At 40.0% G+C, this 16,053-nt stretch overlaps 1 long non-coding RNA gene across 1 annotated transcript; it reads right to left on the bottom strand.

The window, feature by feature from the left end:
- Window positions 1-942: 942 nt before the first annotated feature.
- Window positions 943-10,083, bottom strand: LOC142059499 (uncharacterized). Its single transcript, XR_012661384.1, has 4 exons — window positions 9,911-10,083; window positions 6,064-6,136; window positions 4,959-5,023; window positions 943-1,101 (listed from the first exon to the last, which is right to left on the bottom strand). It is a non-coding gene; the product is annotated as an uncharacterized LOC142059499 (long non-coding RNA).
- Window positions 10,084-16,053: the final 5,970 nt, after the last annotated feature.

The following is a 16,053-nucleotide window of genomic DNA, read 5'->3' as shown; positions in this document are numbered from 1 at the left end:
CATGATTCTAGAATCTTTCAGAAGTATATTTACTAGAAAAGTAAGGCACATTAATGATAGTATCTATGTGTAACTTAACGTGACATAATCTGCTCTGAACATTTGCTTTCAAATATCCAAATAGATGATAGTTCTGAACAGTATTTGAGATAAAATTGTCAGCAGGATAGTTTTTCAATTAAAGACAAACTGGTTTTGCCAATTGTCACTAGCCATTAGCTTTACTTACCAATTAAAAAAAAAAGCCACATATAAAAATATAGAAATATAAATGTTTGTTTACTCAGTCTTTGAAACTATTCTGTTGTAAGCACCAGTCCTCCACTGAAGTTTAGCTGTCTCAGGGTCTTATATTTCAATGCTTCCTCAATTTCTAATATTTTCTTAATTTTATTTAAATGCAGTCTTAAATGCCAGGTTTCCTTGAGATAAGTTGAGAAAATAGGTGCTCCCTGCATTTAACCAAAGTGCACATTACTGAGAAGTCTGAATTTAATACTTGAGAACACAGACAAGCAGTCAAAGGTATTTCAGAGGCAAGGAGGATACTGTAAATGATCTGAGGAGTCTCATCTTCTTCTGTGTGACCATCACTTAGGAGAGTATGTATGTACACAAACACTGTAGTTTAAGCATTTCCAAAGCAGTTCAGTAATTTCAGAGTGTAAGTCCCATTTGCAAAAGTCATATAATAATTTTGATGCAAGCTTTCATCAAAGCTTGCTCATGGCTAGTTGTCACTCGTTAGCCACAGGCTTATCACAGACAAGGAGGTTTCCAGGCTAATATGGCTGCTTCTGAGAACACAGTGGCCTAATTTTTATTACATCTACGACAAGCCTGTGGTTGGTTGTTAGGTAACAGTAAGCCATAAACACAGGTACTATGTATAGTTTCTGACTTGACAAAACTGTGTAACTAGATTTTACATAACTCACTTCTGAATACAGACAGTATGTGGATGGGATGCTGTCGGCATCTGCTTACTGAGTCTGCATGGTTCCAGAAAGTGACATATAGTCTCCATAGATACATGTGGCCTTTGAGCACATGGTGGAGAGATAAGCATGCTCTAAAATGATCTACACATGCTGCAAAAAGCTTTGGGGAAAACACAGAGTATAGGAAGTTTATTTTGATGATTATATTAGGGACAGATATTGCATGTGTACTTGCTTTCACAAAAAGAGAAACATTAACATTTTTTCTTTTCTTTAAGAGAAAGGGAAAGCAGTGGCCAGCTTCCCTCACAGGAGGCTCCTCTTCCTGTCAACCTGTTAACACTAATGCATCACTTCAGAGTTATGACTCCAAAGCTTCAAACTACTCCACACAGGCCAGCTTCTGTTTTTACTGGGGCTCTGTGCAGTCATATAGCTTCAGTTCAACGGTGTCAATACTGGCGTCTGGAGCTATTTTTAAAATACACTGCATTGTGACAGATTGGCCTTCTGGTCTCCTGGTATAATCTGTTTAGTAAGTGGAGCATTTAGCTACTTCAGCCATAAATATATATATATAGATACACACACACACACAAAGTAGGCACTCTATCTTCCATTTATTGTGTAGAAGGATGAACTCATTGAAAGTATGCACTAAATAAGCAGAAAACTCCTATTGTTTTTGCTAGAATATTCAGAATAGACATAAGAAAATTAAACCACTGTCTCCTGTGGTTTTCAGGGGGCCTAGAAAGTCAACTTTATATGTGCATAAATAACATACTTTGCTTAGTCATTCATCTATCAGTTGGTCATTTCCCATGTATGGGCAAAAGGAAACACTGGCTTAAGGGTCTTATCTGCAGCTTAGATCTATATGCTGATTTAGATCAGCACGCAGGCATACTGTAAACTTTCATTCTACAAATCTTCACAGCTCTTGTAATGGAGCCATGGGGCCTGTTCACGAAGTCTTTACCCACAACACATTTAAGCATGGCTTCATGCCCAGTGTGGGCAGCAGCTCCATGCTGTCTGCAGTGTTCCTAGTTGGCATTTAACAGGAACCTCAGTTCTGTGCTTAGATGTAAGCTGGCTATTAGGAGGTAGTCTGCAAAATCAGAAGGATCTTTAACAGGGAACGATCAATATCAATGTGTCTTACCACAGTGAATATTCTGTGAACGATACAAACTGATTCAATACAGACACTCAGCATTATCATATTCCAGCAAAACTTTCACATATCCTTATACTACCTGTCTGGTGAGAAATTCATAAAGTATTTTCACCTATCGTTTATATGTCACTCTTTGCAAAAGTGAATTTTTTTTGTTGTTTAAAAAATGCAAGATCAAATGCATGGTCTGGGATGGCAGAGACACCTTTGATGTAGCGTACCAGAGCTTCGCTGGGATTTTCACTGGAAACTTGAGATCTGAGGCACTGGGATGGAAACAAGATTTTGTCCTCATCTGCCACAAACGACTTCACTGTCTATTGCTCTTATGTAGATTGGACTGGCTTTACATTAGTGTGACTATATTAGCTTCATAGTAATTACATGTGGGTAAGAAATACTGAAACAAAGCAAGCCCCAGGCTTTTTTCTTGTCTGGCTGAAGAAACAGGATTTCTGAGATGCCAAAGTTTTAAATCACCTTTGAGCTGTCCTCATTTGGTAGACTATTAAACTACCGAAATAACCAAGGGCAGTGTTGGGATCATCCGGGCAAACACTGAGAGACAGATTACCCTAATTTAGCATTTTCTTTCACATTTAATGGGCTTCACCACAACAATTCCCCCATACCTTGTAAGGTCTAGATTGCATATCACTCAATGCCACACTGATACCTTTCTATGATATTCTAGGAATTTTTTTCTAGGAATATTTCTGTAGCCCTCTGACATAGCAGAAGGAATTCCCCGGCATAGAATAGTAGTCTTCATCTTGCAGATTTCTGAATATTACAAAAGCTTAAAAAATGTTAACACTGAATTTGGTAGGAAATGAAACCTGCATCATTAATGTTTATACATGAAGCTAAGGCTTAATTTTAAAGGTGTCACAGATTTCATTTGGAGTTCTTCATGAGACTTTCTATAGAAGTAAAGCTCTTCCAGTTTGGGACTTATGCTAAATAATAAACCCACGATATGTTAGTTGTATTATTTCAGGCACTACTAATGGGCATTACACTGATATTACACTGATAAATGAATTCGGGAAGATTTAAAGGAAATGAAAATCAGATTACTACTCTAACCAGATACTATCTTTTATAATTGCTACATCTATTGACTTTCAAAACTCCATGCTGATTCTGACTAAACATGTTTGCAGGTTTTCCATAATCTGAATAACTGAAACTCTGAAAGCGATGTTTGGTCACCGTGGAAATAAAAAGATTTATAATACTTATATATTTAGCTTCTGAAGTGGCCTGGTAATGCAAATCAAAAAGAACACACTCCCAACAGAAGGAAACTCCACCCTCTCAAGAGGGGCAGGCCAATCAGACATTCAGGACCTAGTATTCACTAACTGCTTAGCCAGTATCATGAAGTATCTGTATCTAAGCAGACTACGTGGTTCTTCCTGCGGCCAGTGATGCTGCTATGTGACATGAGAAGGAGCTCCCCTTTCAACAGAGGTGCCAGCTGTAACAGTACTGACTGTACACTGCCTGCCTGCTGACTGCACAGAGGGGATTTCACCTACCTAAAAACAGGCAGCTACCAACTGTCCCACCTTTCAACCACTTTGTGCTCCAGAATAAGGGTCTCCTTAATCTGACAGCCCCATCATATCTAACAGCCCCATATGGATGTCTTAGGCAACTCAAGGTGTTTTAGAAGGCACTGGAAGCCTTTATTTAGGAGATTTAATTTCATCCCAAATAGCACCATATGAACATCTCTGATTCTGGCCTAATTCTAATTGTAATCCTAATATGGGAGAGATTTCAAACAAGAAATAATGTGAATTACAATGTGAGAGGCTGGAAAGGCATCACTTGTGAACAGGTCATGCTGACGTTCAGTTAAGGTATTTCTAAACTTTTTGTAACGTCATAAAGCTGACTGAATGTAATTCTACTCTGAAAAACTATCTACATTTGCAGTATGTCTGTATCGCCTATGCGATCTAGTAACAACCCACTAGCAGGAACAGTGTCATGCTGCAATACTGGACTAATACAACCACCATGTTATCTGAAGCCAATCATCTCTCTACAGTGCAAAAGTTCCTTATTTGCTTACATCCTGATGACATCTTTCCTCTCATAACTATTGTATATGTACCCAGAATGTTCTATTATTTGTGATCTAAACTACTGATGTCTGATTTTTCGTTTCCTCTTGCCTAGGACCACAATGATCCTCATCATAACTAAGAACAAAGGAAACCTAGATGCCTGGAAGGAGACTTCCCGATTTCTTTACTGTCCTCAGATGTAAATAACTACCAGAGACCAAAGTACCTGATGCCAGAAAACTATGTATAATTCCTGCTAAAATAATGGTCTCTCTTCCACTGCAGCAAAAGGGTACTACTGGTTTCAATGGGACAGGACTGGCTTGAGATGGAAGCGTGGGAATTGATGCTGAATGCTTTCCAGTTTGTGTCCCACTCTTATGCAGACTCATGAGAAAGAACATTGTTAACTGTTGGTAAAAAGAAGATGGGACATATTCAAAAGTATTTTGGGTTTGTCCCAATACACTATTCTGAAATTTAGGAATGTCATTTGGAGAAGTTTTATGATACAAAAGGAGTATAGGAAGGAGTATAGTTTTATTCTTTCAGTGTCACACAAACTGTAGTCTTAAATCCAACCCTTTATTGTTAAAGAGTTTCATGTAGACAAGATCCAGGCTTTTATTTGGGAAACACGAATTTAAAAACCAGAAAGAATATCCATTTCAACAGTACACTCATGCCTATCAACACCTGATAATTAAAGAAATCTGTTGCAATTTGATTGTACATTCAAAAAAGTTAACCTACCTTGTATTTCATCTTGTTGAAACTGGAGTAGCTCATGCTTCTGTTTTCTCTGCGTTGTTAAAATACTGCTCATTGTAAAAGAAGCAGCAAAAGAAATTAAAGAGAAGCTAAAACAAAGAAGTTACTTTAAAACCCCAAATGTCTAGGCTATCTTTACATATTTAGAACCTGAGTCTTTCTCTAAGCATTTACAATGTTTTTATGCCACCACAGACTCAACCAAAAAGTAACAGCAAGAGATAAAAATATTGTAATAAATACAATAACCTCACAGCTATTGTAGATTTACGGTGGTTGTCTGAAATTTTATAGAAACAGGAAAAGTAACGAAACTCAGATCCTCTTACTTAGAATGTAATTCTCCTCATTAATTAGTTGTGTTAGGTGGAATACCTGTTAATAGCCTATGGCATATTATGTACTACTGAGCTGCTCTGATTCTCTTTCACAGAAAAAGGAACGAACATAAACACTCATTGTCCTTTGTTATTTCGGGAGGACATTCTATCACTCTGTCAATATTCTTTGGCTTCCCAATATGTTTGCTAGGATTCCTCTCTGAAAATTTTCTAAAAATCCCTCTTCTATATACATAGAATAGGAAAAAAAAAAGAGCTTTTGGTATTCTTATGGCATGAATGATATAAACTATTTAACTGCATATAGTTCACCTCACCTGTCCCTTCAGCCAGCTTAAAGAGCTCGAAGACAAGCCTTCAGAGCCATTTCAAAATTTTCTAAGAAATGCATAATAATATTTTAGAAAAAAATCCTCTTAAATAACAAAATATTACAAGTAATATGAGAAGGAATAGAGGGAAAAATAGCCCATGGGAAATAGGCTGTGATTCTTACAGAGTCATGGCACTTGTAAGGTAAGTATAGATGAGCAAGGTGAAAGGTGTGACTGAGCAAGCATACCTTCTACATCAGCTCTACCCATCCTCACTGCGTATTACTCAATTCTGCATCTCAGCTTGGATCACTGCTATTTTTATGGAGTACTACGACCTTCTATTTGTCCAGGGAGATTTAAGAGAGCATCTTCTAATTGCTGTAGAAATGAATGTACATAAATAACAATACCACTGAAAAATTAACTCACCTGTAATGAAAATTCCTTCCTGGGACTCTCTTAATCACTTTCAAGAATCTCAAATGTACACAGTGCGTTTTAACTGTGGATGAAAAACATAAGTGGACTAGAACATATGCAGGAAACAGCCTCAAGACCTCCATATTTTTGATCCAAATTTTGGTTCCAAGCCTTAGAATAACAACAGCCTTTCCCCAAAGTAGTCGTCTATGAAAGTCCTAAAAAGTTAGCTGGAGCATGCCTTGCTTCGCTCCTGCCCACTACCAGCTGCAACCTGATATCTCATGTAGAAAACAGCATTCAGCAAGCAGGGGTATCTGCACCAGAATATTTTGTGTAATGACAAGGGTACTGAGTAAAACATGTCTACCATCTTCTCTGACTTGCCCTCAAAAGCTCCTCCTTTGCTCTAGCCACCACAGATTTGTAGACAGAATTTCCTTTTGCTAGTTCCTGGTGCTGAGCGTACCTTGCAGCTATCTCCATGCACCATAGATGCTGAATCTGACTTACACCAACACACTACATTTTGTTAATATTTCTCAGACAGGGCTTGTGACTTGAAAGGGGCTTCAACATGCTTTCAGCAAGACACCAGCGCAATTCCAGCTTTGGGATTTTTTGGATATAATTATATGGAATTCAGCAAGTTTGCTGATGATACCAAGCTGGGAGGAGCGGCTGATACACCAGAAGGCTGTGCTGCCATTCAGTGAGACCTGGACAGGCTGGAGAGCTGGGCCAAGGGGAACCTCATGAAATTTGGCAAAACCAAGTGCAAGGTCCTGCACCTGGGGAGGAACAACCCCATGCACTGGTACATGTTGGGGGCTGAACTACTGGAAAGCGGCTCTGTTGAGAAGGACCTGGGAGTGCTGGTGGACACCAAGCTGACCATGAGCCAGCAATGTGCCCTTGTGGCCAAGAAGGCCAATGGTATCCTAGGCTGCATTAAAAGGAGTGTGGCCAGCAGGTCAAGGAAGGTTATCCTCCCCCTCTACTCTGCCCTGGTGAGACCACATTTGGAGTGCTGTGTCCAGTTTTGGGCACCCCTGGATTCAAGAAAGACAGGGAACTGCTTGAGCAAGTTCAAAGGAGATATACCAAGATGATCAGGGGGCTGGAGCATCTCCCTTATAAGAGATGCTGAGAGACCTGGGTTAGTTCAGCCTGGAGAAGAGAAGACTGAAGGCGGGACCTCATCAATTCTTATAAATATCTAAAGGGTGGGTGCCAGGAGGATTGGGCCAGACTCTTTTCAGTGGTGCCCAACAACAGAACAAGGGGCAATGGGCACAAATTGGAATACAGGAAGTTCCACCTAAACATGTGAAAAAACTTATTTCCTGTGAGGGTGCCAGAGCAGTGGAACAGGCTGCCCAGAGAGTTTGTGGAGTCTCCTTCCCTGGAGACATTCAAACCCGCCTGGACGCGTTCCTGTGCCCCCTGCTCTAGGTGTGCCTGCTCAAGCAGGCGGGTTGGACAAGATGATCTCCAGAGGTCCCTTCCAACTCCCACCATTCTGTGATTCTATGATTCTGTCCGTTGGGGTCATTAAATTATACTTGTTGATGGAACAGATGGCATGCATCTGAGAAGCAGGTCTATTGCTATTTCTGAGAAAAAACCGCAAGGTAGTATGCTGCTTATTACCACCATGAGTGATATTGCAATTACTAATATTCCACCTTTCAATGTCAAAAGGTAAGGGCACAGATGATGGAGGCCCTACGTCTGCGAAGTTATTGTCCAACTGAAGATTATCAAGATACCGTTACTACAAGCTGTCCTCTCTGGGTGGCAATGGGCAAAGACTGCAAAACCAGCACAAAGAATTGCAAGAACACAAAGCCTTTGTTCGCTAACATCCTACAAGAAGCTACTACCAACATTAAATTAGCAATGAGAAGCAACAACGTGCAAGTTAGATGGGTGTGCGCTGAGGCAGTGAGCAGGCCTTTTCATAGCATAGCGCATTTGGGGTATGCTGTAATTGAGGTTTGCTAGGTGTGCTGCAAACTCAGGAAGTGCAATTTGCACCTCATTGTGCCAGAAACTGAATGAGTCAGATGCTTAAAGCTTCAATTTTATCTTCGCTTCTGCCTCCTCATTGTTCTGACTAATAGGATGTTATCATAGCCAGCTAAGTATGGTAAAAACCAGCTGCATAGCCTCTAGGTTAGAGCACAGCCAGGCTCACGCTGGTGTCAAAGCTAAAAAACACCCACAGATTTCAGTGGCGCAGCTGCAGGCCACTCCACCTAACTGTAAGCACACAGTTATTAAGTGCACTAAGAAACACATAAATCAAGATACATTTAACAATACAACACACTGTACTGCTATCAAAGCATCAGAAGTCATTAGCAACTCAATTTTTATTTGAATCTCAAATCTCAATCTGAAACATCTTTAAGAGGCCAGAAGTTTAGAAGCAACTAAGCAGATAGACATAAGACTTCTAAAATATTTTAAAAAATTAATAACCCCCCAAAACAAGAGACTTAAAATAGGCAGCAACTTGAAATTCAAATCTAGCTCTCTAAACATAAGGGGAAAAAAATCCAGAAAAATTTTCTGTATTGTTTAGGCCCCAGATATGTGCACCGCAGGATCAGTGCCATACGCGTTACCTTGTTACACACTTGGTCCTGTGCAACAGGCAATAACGAAACCTCTGTCTTTCGTGAGACTCCGTATATAAAGACTTACTGGCAATTTCCATAGTCAGTGTACACATCTACAGAACCCGGGCTTCTTTCAAATTTATTCCATTACTTGCTGTAACTAAAGTATTTCATAAAACATTTTTTATCAGTGGGTAGGACTGTTTCTTCTGTTTATAAATGAACCTTAATAAGAGGTGAATGAAACTGAGGGTGAAATTAGTTAAAATAATTTAATGTTTGAAAGATTTAGTAGCAGCTTTCTTTCCCTGTGCTCTCCCACTGAAACCATGACTTGGCAATCGGGTGACGACTGTTCTCGTTTCTGATATTGTGTAACACAAAACCTTGGTCTGACAAGTGATATTGTGAGAACAGTTATCTAAAACTGCCTGGAGCTCCCTGGCAGAATCAGTCCAAGGGACTTGATGCTAGCTCTACAAAAGGTAATGAAGGTTTGCCATCGGCTATTGACAGAGTACAATTAGATTTGGTTCTGTAAAGCTGCTCTAACCACAGAAAATGAAGACCTCATCACTCAGTAGTCAGTTTACTGCATGCAATTTTTAACCTCCTTAGAAGCCCAGGATGATCAGCCTTACCTGCCTATTCAGCACTACCTGCTTTTTGGGTCAAAGAGCCATCAAAATGGGGTCAGAGGATGAGCTCATTATTTCCAGTCTTCTCAGCGGTCTGCTCTGAGTGTGTCTCTTGGCTTCTCCATGACGTAAATGGCATTGTTTGTGAAACAATATGTTTATAATGGTTTGCAGAGCACTATGAATTGTGCATACTCAACAAGCATTACCAGCTGTTATTTAGTGCAACAAACTTTTATAAAATTCCAATGATATAGAATAATTATTTGTTGAACAATAAACCCGCTTCTTCTGTAATTGCCTTACTTAAATCAGCTATCAAAACGTCAATAAATCAGCAATAGATGTTAGATTAATTAATATAGGAATTAAAATAATTTTTAATCGAATTTGCCACACCTGAAGTAGCAACATTTTCAGAGGGAATTTGGTTAAAATAAATATTAAAAAATAGTATACTTTTAGTAAATAATTTAAAATTTACAGAAACCATAACGTGTCTGATCTCCGTGTGACCTGCTGTCACTCCACTGATGTAACTGGTCACTCCCGACCGACGAGCCTGGTATGTCACATCTGCACCTGACATACCTTCCTGAGCTGCTGTTTCTATCCGTGACGAAATAAGGTTAAAGACGTGCCAAACTCTAGCTTCTACATGAGAACGGAAGCAGCCAGGAAGGGTAAAAACCTCTAATTACAAGACCCCGCAGCACCCGCGTCCCACCTCACGCCTTGCGGGCCCCGCCGCTCCGGCAGCCGGGCGGGCCAAGCGGGCAGGGGCCGGGGCGGGCTGGGGCCGGGCCCCAGGCGGGCCGGGCCAGGCCAGGCCAGGCCGGCTGCCCCAACAGACGCCCCCTGGCGCGGCGGCCGCCAGCGGAACCGCCGCCCTTTCTCCTCCCTCCCTCGGCGGTTATGGCGGGCTGGCGGTGGGCGGAAGGCGGAGGGAGAGGGGCCCTCGCTCGGCACTGCCACACGGAGAGGGAGCGGCGGCCTCCAGCAGCCGTCCGCGCGGTGCGGCGGCGTCTCCACACGGGCGTCGAGGGGAGAGGAGCGGCGGGGCCGCAGAAACCTTGTTATTGCGAGGGACGGTAAAATGCTGTGGTGACTGTTCATTACATTAAGCCTCATTAATACTAATTATAGCTCCTCATTACAGTCTCATTACATTGCTGTTAAGAAATAAGTTTAAAAATACACACTCGGGGAACTGTCAGGTCAGTAATGAAATGAGCTAAAGAAAGTATGTGCCTCTGAAGAAAATCTTGAGAAGTGAGTCTGCAGTGTTTAATCCTGAAGACAAAGACAGTGCACCTGAAAATACTAAGAGGCTGAAATAGTCATAATCTCAAAGTTAGGAACATGCTAACTGGGTGAAAAACCATTTCTGAACATGAACAAAAATTGCTTGCAAAACAAGGCTTATAAAGATTGATAATAATTTCCTTTCTTAACACATAAAAATAAAGTTGTATTAAAACCATATCTGCATTCCCTATTGATGCAACTCCACAGATGATCAACTGATTTAAATTAGAGAACATCTGATAGTTTTTTTTTTCTTTTTTGTTTGTGTGTTTGATGCCACTTCAGCGTAGCTGTCGGAGCAGCAGCAGGGGCATCTCCAGGCATCCACGAGGTCCTTTGAAAACTGCTGACCACCAGCGACTGAGACTCCATTTTGAAATCAGGGGAAAGTTAACAACTAACTTTGAATGCCTCAGGAGCCAACGCTTGCTCTCCCACAAATAATAATCTTTATTACATTCTTACACGAACAGGAAAGGAATACAGCATTTGGGAAAACACAACCAACAAATACAGGCTGGTGTGTGTGATGGCATTACTACGTTATCCTGGGCAGCAATCTATTACTTTCTCTCCCCCGTTTGATAATATGAACAGTCAGTGGACAAATGTCCCTTTCACACTTTGCTCCTCTGCTTTTTGTTCTGTGTCACCCTCCCTAAAACACCGCACAAACTAACCAGGCCGTAAATAGTTTGTCAAATTCCAGAGCCTGGGATGCATTTACGCCAGCCTATCTCTGTTGGGATGGAAGTGCAGAGCTGCTGTGGCAGCCACAAAAGCACTGTCTCTTACATCCCTCTGTCCCTCTGTTACTTCTCTTTTTCATGCTGGAGGTGATTTTCAAGTACAGATACAGTCAGGAGGCCACACTGGCATTTCTGAAGAACATTCCACCATCTCTTCTGTATCATCTCTTAGTGCACCGTTTCACCACACTCTTTAAGTTTATGTGCTACTTCGAGCAATTACAGCTCTAGTGACTCGTTGCACCACAGTCCTTGGAGTCACTCCCCCGTACAAGAAAATAAAAGCTTTTCCTTCTTGCTAAGAGATTGGTACTTGAGTGAGACAGTGGCAACCCAGAACAGCCACCCAATGCTTCTTGTTAAGTAGCTTTGTTACCCCTTAGTGACTTGGTAAGAACAACAAATACACAAACTCAAGTTAATTAGAGCTAAAATGCTCTCAGTGACACACTCAGTGCAAGGCAGTGACTTGCAGGTGGAGAAAGCCCCTCTCCCTAAAAGCTTAAGACTGTGAAGTTACCTACATGCACATCATCTTTTAGATTCCCTTGGATGGGCAGCTTCCCCACCTGCCTGTGTGAAGTTTTGCATGGCAACAAGGAAGGGAAAGAAAAATAATAATAAAACCACGAAGATAATAAAAATGACAATACACTAAAAAGAAGCTCAGCAGAATAAGAAAACAAACTTTCCACTAAAAACAAGAATCTAGCCAAGAAACAACAGTATTGTTATATTTTGGAAACTAGAAGTGGAGTAATTATAGGCACATCTTGTTTAATCAGTAATACATAAGAAGTATTTTCTACTACACTAATCATGGACTTAGTCCTGTAAATCATTACTTACATAAGCAGTTTGCACTTACAACGAATACCAGGTGCTTAAAAGATGCTTATGCTGTTCTTCAAAAATGTTTTTATTAGGAGACTGAAACAAAACATTAGATTGTAACGCCTAATTTTGAGAAAGAGAGGGACACACGTTGCATCCAAGTATTGTGGCAGTCTTCTTCTCTTAAGGTGAACACCACAAATGCTGGAAATATTTGGCTTAAGTAAAAAGTTCATCGTTTAGGCACATGATTTTTAAACTGAGGATCAATCTGGCAAATACCAACATGCAAGTTGCTCCTGTGTTTAACATTAAGCACGCTGTATTTTACTTTTGAGATTAGGGGTTATTTTTTATCTTAACTGCTGGGCCTTTATCGTTATTTTAAAATGTGTCTAGATATCTGCAAATATTTGCACAAATAAATTTTTTAAAATTCATATGATTAAGGATCGCTCTAAAAACAGTGCACTTGCAGAAAAAAGTATTGAAATCTCTTATTAAACTACTAGTCATGTAACATGTTATACATTAAACACAAATTATGACGTATTCTTGTTCAGAAAAGCTTTCAACCTCTGATAGTATTATTTGATGGTTTATGCATGCAAAACCGGCAAGAAAACTATTTTATTCTCCTCCACTAGAGGGAGAGAGAGCATTTTTTTGTTGCTAGGCAGATTCTGAAAACAATTTAATTCTACATCATTTAAAGCAATGATGTAGAATTGTGGGGGGGGATGGGGGGAGAAAAACAATGTAGTTCATTATAGTACCAAATACAAAGTAATTTCTAAAATATTAAAGCAAAAGTAACAGAAATTGTAATATTGAAAAACAGTTAGTAATTTGACAATGAAACAAAAAAAGCTATATTGTACTTTCCATGCTGTACTGAATGAGAACTGTTCTTACAGCTACTGCATGGTCACTGCTTGCTTAGAAATCAGAGCATGAGTGCAGGCCTTCCACCCGACAGGTCACCCTCTGTCTCAGAAGTTCAGAGAAGTCTCTCCCCATAGACAGTTTTTCTCAGAATTTGTGGATATTTCCTTTTCATATGAAAACCTTAATGATGCGGATCATGATATCCACACAAATGATCTGTCACTTTTAGTCCTAGGGATCCTTGATCCTGTTGGTTTGCGGTTTGCCATATGGTAAGAAAACAAGTGATCGTGATCTGTGTGCCCCCACACCTCATGTGGGAACTGCTCCAGCTCCCCAAAATATGAGACACTCGGTCTGGCTTTAGAGACTACTGAACAAGACCAAGTTTCTGATGCATGTAATGTCTTTTGGAAAGTGGGCGCAGGATGCCCAGTACCTGTGGGACTGGTACTGGGCATATAATCAAATACTGAAATGTTTACTTCACTTAGAGCTCACTGGAGAAATGTACTGCAGAAAGGGTAAGAAGAAATGTTCTGGGAGGGGTTCATATGTAGATTGGCATAGTGATAATGTAGCACTGAAAGTTTAACTGACTTTGAAAAAATGCAAATATTTCTTTATATACGGAGATATGGACAAACTAAGCACAAGGCAACAATTATTTGGTTTATGCTCATATTGATTTCAAAGGAAGCCCTCTGTTTACTGCTCAACAATGAAAACTTAACAAGGAAACATAACCCAGGCCTTAATATAAATGTTTGAATTTCATTTTGAAGTTTACAAAATGCTAGCAAATAAAAGAAGCATAAAATATATTTCTATTCTGCATTCCTGTTTGCATTTATTTAAATTTTCTAAAGATCTTGAGGCAGTTTAATAAAGATTGAAAATTGATGGTCCAAGGATTACGTGCCTTTTCTCTATCTCTGTTTAGGGAAAACTGTGGCCGTTGAAGATATGAGTGCTACATAGGCAAAGATTAAAAAAAACCCAACAAAACAAGCAAGTGACATCAGAACAGTTACTGAGAAGGAAGGAATGACTCTGTCTTGGACACGTAACGTCAGCTTTCGTACAAATAGTTCTGGCTGAACTCTCACAGCGATCTCTGTTACAGGATCTCTGGGTTTTGTTGGACTAATGCAGATCAGTCACACTCCAGCCCTCCAAAACAGCCCGTGCAGATTCGGAGAGTACAACAGCAGCGAAGTCCAGGAACAGTGAAAACACCCTGGCAGCTTCCCACAACCTTAGAATATCTGGTTCAAGTACTGATGCGGACAATGTTAGGAGATTTGACCCACTAATCGCACAATGCAATTTACCTGTGAACTGAGTGTTACCTACCGTAACTAGGCTAAAATATTTACAGCTCCCTTTCCAGTGGAGGACAGTGTATGTCTCTCCTCCTGTTTCTAATCATTGTTTACTTGCTCTATTCTCATGAATCTTAATATTATTGCAGTGCTTGTGTTTAAAAAATACCTTTTCTGAAAAGATACTGCTTTGGGCTTGGTATATGTCAAGTTATTAAAATTTTTATTTTAGTATTTCATAAAAGCTATATTTCATGAACTGTTTATTAAAAAAATGCAGTACTTTGGCAGTGGTGCTACAAAGAATAAAAAGAGAAACAGGAAAGAAAATCACACAGTTCAAATCCATCTCAGAACTCAAAGTTTACAAGTACAAATACTGTTTTATCTAATATTTTAAAAATGTTTACAGATCAGGAGATTCTTTTGAGCTAAGAGTCTGTCAAGATAAGCATAATGCAAAATACAGAACAAAGCTAGCAATGCATTTAAAAAAACTGCTTAATCTGCAGTAAAAACAAATGTATTGGTTTAGATGAGACATATGCAAAACATTTACTTCGTACCACTGGAGTAAAATATTTCAAGAGTGAATAATTAGAAAGCTACTGCACACAGATTAATACTGTGATTTGAATGCCATGGACTGAAGGACTAAACCCTGCTACCACTGAAATAAATACTTTAATTTATATTAACTAGTTGAGTGCTAATTTAACCTTACTGGAATTTGCAGTTAATTTGGTATATTTGCAACAGGTGCAACACATGACCAAGTCATACAGTTGTCACTGAATGCTCTGAGATTTCTTACACAGGTTTGATCCAGAGGAGGAAATGACTGCAGCACAACTGTGAGTCGTATTGGAGGGCCCCCGAGTTTTTCTCCTAGCACGGTACTTCTGATGTTTAACCAACTGCAACCACGCCCTTATGTGCACACATTTTAGACCTGAAAAGCAAGACATCAGCGTGTGCAAAACATGATAGTGTTACAATAGCACTTACAACTAATAGGATTTTTTTGATAAGATAGTTTATTTTACCTTTCAATATGCAACTTGGACTGCTAATGTACAAAGCTGAAATTAAGTCATGCTGCAAAAAAGGACTGTTTTATCATGTCTTCCTTTGTTTTGTGAGTAAGTGCCATTTCTCCTGTGCTGTGACTTCCTGAAGCAGCAAATTAACTATAAGGAGATGCAGAACATCCATTTTCCCATTGGGTTCTTCATCTACAACCTGGAAACCCAGGTTTGCTGCTGCTGCCCCTGAAGGACTGAAAAGTGTGAGGGCGGCAGCCATTCACTTCCGAAGCAAAGCCCCACCTACACACTCCTGCCCCATCCAATGTGTGGAATAGCAATATTCAGTTTTGCTGTTGGAATCCCTAGTGTGAATAGCCACGCCACTCTGAGCCAGGATTGTTAATCTCTTCAGCATACCCATCTGCTGAGGACCATCCTTTTGTCCTTATGTTAATACACTCTAGGAAACTTTCAGATCTCTCACAGGATAGTTTTTTGGATGTGATGTCTCTGAAGGATCTAAGAAAATTGGCAGGACCTCCTGATCCCTCCCATATCTGTAGCTGCTATAATGCATCTGCTCTTGGACAGGGAAAAAAAGA

The sequence above is a fragment of the Phalacrocorax aristotelis genome, chromosome 7 (assembly GCF_949628215.1).
Source record: "Phalacrocorax aristotelis chromosome 7, bGulAri2.1, whole genome shotgun sequence".
Taxonomy (NCBI): Eukaryota; Metazoa; Chordata; class Aves; order Suliformes; family Phalacrocoracidae; genus Phalacrocorax; species Phalacrocorax aristotelis.
Note: the sequence above shows the minus strand (reverse complement) of the source record. Positions and strands in the feature narration are given on the sequence as shown.